The 3,675-nt window shown below is 41.6% G+C and overlaps 1 protein-coding gene across 1 annotated transcript in view; it reads right to left on the minus strand.

Annotated features, from left to right (window-relative positions):
• The window catches only part of SNX4 (sorting nexin 4), a 66,510-nt gene that overhangs the window by 62,015 nt on the left and 820 nt on the right, over positions 1 to 3,675 (minus strand). The window lies entirely within an intron of this gene.

Here is a 3,675-nt window from a genome sequence, read left to right on the forward strand (position 1 = left end):
ATTTCTGGATCCCATCCATAACCCTGCAGCTTAACAAATTCTCCAACTGATCCCTATGTATTTTATTTGAGAACCACTGTTTTAAAATAAATTTACAATGAGGCCCTGGTCAGGTAGCTTAGTTGGTCAGAGTGTCATCCCCATAGGCCACGGTTGTGGTTTTGATCCCCAGTCAGGGAACATACAAGAATCAACCAATGCATGTATAAAGGGGAACAACAAATCAGATTTCTCTCTCTCTCAAATCAATCAACAAATCAAATTTATAATGAAATACAATCATGAAAGTCACTGTAATCCTTTGCTTTTATGTACCACACAAGTACTGATTATCCACTCTTAAATACAGGCAGTTCTTGGGTTACGTTGGACTCAACATATGTCATTTCATGGTTACGTTGCCATCTCCCATTTTAAATCATTTCGACGTATGTACATATGTGCTTTATGTTTTTTATTATTTATTTACCACAAGTAAAGGTCAGGAATTGTTATCTTTCTTTTAAATTTTTTTTTTACTGTTTCACTTCACTACTGCTGTGTATGTGCTCCATGTGAATGACGTAGGTGCTTATGTAGGTGGGTTCCGACTTATGATGAAAATCACATTACGTCGTGCCATAGGAATGGATCGCCGATGTAACCCAAGGACCTCCTCTATGTATTCAGTGTCTAGCTATACTACGGAAGTATGGTCACTTTCATTTTCAAATCATGACACTCTGTTCATTTCAAAGTCAAGAGTAAACAACTATAAATTATGCCAGTGTACTCAAATCAAGATGCTCTTCCTGCGCCCAGCCGATGTGGCTCAGTGATTGAGTGTCAACCTATGAACCAGGAGGTCACAGTTCAATTCCCAGTCAGGGCACATGCCCAGGTTGTGGGCTCAATGCCCAGTAGATGATACGCAGGAAGCAGCCAATCAATGATTCTCTCCCATCATTGATGTTTCCATCTCTCTCACTCTCTGAAATCAATAAAAAGTTAATTTTTTTAAAAGATAGTCTTCCAGCAATCTATCCTATATAATAAAAGCCTAATATGCTGTGTCCAGTCGTCCAGTCATCCATTCAACCAATCAAAGCATAATATGCTAATGATATGCTAAGGCCGCTCAACTGCTCGCTATGACGTGCACTGACCACCAGGGGGCAGGCACTCTAACCAGTAAGTTAGCCTACTGCTGGGGACTGAACGAGACGGGCCAGACACACCCTGGAGCCCTCCCGCAGTACCTCCCCTGCTGGCCAACCTCCTGTGTCCCTCCCCAGCCCTGATCATGCACCAGTGGGGTCCTCAGTCTGGCCTACGCCCTCTCACAATCTGGGCTGAGGGACCTGCCCCTCCCCCCCAGTGCACGAATTTCATGCACTGGGCCTCTAGTATATATATATACCTAATATGCAAAGTGTCCCCTTGGGAGTTCGACCGGCCGGGAGTTCGATCACTTGCTATAACGTGCACTGACCACCGGGGGTGGCGCAGAACAAAGGAAAGCCCCAGACAGCAGCTGGCAGCCACTAGGGACCCTACCCATGCAGAATTTCATGCACTGGTCTTCTAGCAAAAGTAATAAACAGCTAACTTCATTGCTTGATTGGTTAAAGAAATGGGCACCTACTAAAAAGGTCCTTTTTAGTTTTAAATTTTAAAATGTACCTAAAAAGCTAGAGTTAACACTAACTTCTAAAGTATGATGTTTTTAAGTGGCTAATTTAACTAAACAACAACACAGAGACTCTCTCATGGGGGACCATGTGGTTTGTTTGTTAGTTTTAAATAACTTTTAAATGTCTGTGCCCTGACCGGCTTTACTTAGTTGGTTTGGGCATCATCCCGTGCCCCGAAAAGTTGCTGGTTTGATTCCTGGTCAGGGCACATGCCCAGGTTGCTGGCTCAATCCCTGGTAGGGGGCAGCTGAACATATGCTTTCACATCAATGTTTCTCTCTCTCTCTCTCTCTCCTTCTCCTTTCCTCTCTCTATAAAAATCAATTAACTATTTTTTTAAATCACCTTAAAAAATCTGTTTTACATGTTACAAAATGACCTAATTTTTAAAAGACCCACCCTACCTCTCTCTTTTCCTAAAATTCTTATTGTACACAAATTTTTCTTATTTTTGGAAGATTCTTTTTTCCTTTTTTATTTTTTATTTGTTTCGGTGGAGAAAAGAAACTATACTTACAAAGAGGATTTTCAGAATTGTCTGCTGATTAGACAACTTTTACCAAGACTTTACTGGTATATTTCATTTTAGTAGAATCACAGATGTGGAGAAAGCCTTGAAAAGTTATAGGGTTCGGCCTTAAGTTTTGTGACTTTTGGTAAAGCGTAAGAAAATGGGGAGTTTAAAACTTTAATCTTAAAAATGTATTCACATTAAAACATGGTTATAAGTCTTTATCAACTAGGTCTGATAGTTTTATCATTTTCTTTTACTGGCTATCAAAAAGTTCTCTCATATCTGTTTTGCTTCTTATGGGGTTTTTTGTTTTTTTAAATAACTCTTTTTTCATTTGTTTGTTTTGTTAATCCTCACCCAAGGATATTTTTCCATTGATTTTTAGAGAGAGTGGAAGGGCGGGGAAGAGACAAACATCAATGTGAGAGAGACACAAGGGTTGGTTGCCCTTCCCATGCACTCTGACCAGGGCCGGGAATTGGGCCTGCAACCGAGGTACCTGCCCTTGACGGAATCCAACCCCCTTTCAGTCGGAGGACCAACACTCTATCCACTGAGCCAAACTGGCTAGGGCTCTCATATCTGTTTTAATTGAAAATATTTCTGCTGTCTGCAGAAATAAACTAGTCAGTATAGTCTTTTTTTATTTTTAGTATATCTCTATTGATTTCAGAGAGGAAGGGAGAGATAGAAACATCAGTGATGAGAGAGAATCATTGACCTGCTGCCTCCTGCACATCTCCCATTGGGGATTGAACCCACAACCCAGGCATGTGCTGTGACCTCCTGGTTCATAGGTTGACACTCAACCACTGAGCCACACCGGCTGGGCTACTCAGTATAGTCTTTATATAAACTGTTTATAATAGGCAAAATAGAGTCTTCCCTTGCCCTTCTCTAGATAAAGCCATCTAATTCCTTTAACTTTTCCTTATGATATAAAACAGTGGTTCTCAACCTTCCTAATGCTGCGACCCTTTAATACAGTTCCTCATGTTGTGGTGACCCCCAATTTCATTGTTACAAATTGAACATAATTAAAGCATAGTGATTAGTCACAAACACAATATGTAATTATATATGTGTTTTCTGATGGTCTTAGGCAACCCCTGTGAAAGGGTCATTTGACCCCCAAAGGGGTCGCGACCCACAGGTTGAGAACCGCTGATATAAAAGAACTTTCCTGCCCTAGCCTGTTTGGCTCAGTGGATAGAGCCTCGGCCTGTGGACCTAAGGGTCCGGGGTTCGATTCTGGTCAAGGGCACGTACCTCAGTTGCAGGCTCCTCTCCAGCCCAGGCCCTGGTCAGAGTGCCTGCAGGAGGCAACCAATCGATGTGTTTCACTTACATCGATGTTTCTCTCTGTCTTTCCCACTCTCCCACTCTCTCTAAAAATCAATGGGAAAATATCCTCGGGTAAATAAATAAATATATAAATAAAAGAACTTGCCCTAACTGGTTTGGCTCAATGGATAGAGCATCGGCCTG

The sequence above is a fragment of the Myotis brandtii genome, unplaced genomic scaffold (genome assembly GCF_000412655.1).
Source record: "Myotis brandtii unplaced genomic scaffold, ASM41265v1 scaffold4, whole genome shotgun sequence".
Taxonomy (NCBI): domain Eukaryota; kingdom Metazoa; phylum Chordata; class Mammalia; order Chiroptera; family Vespertilionidae; genus Myotis; species Myotis brandtii.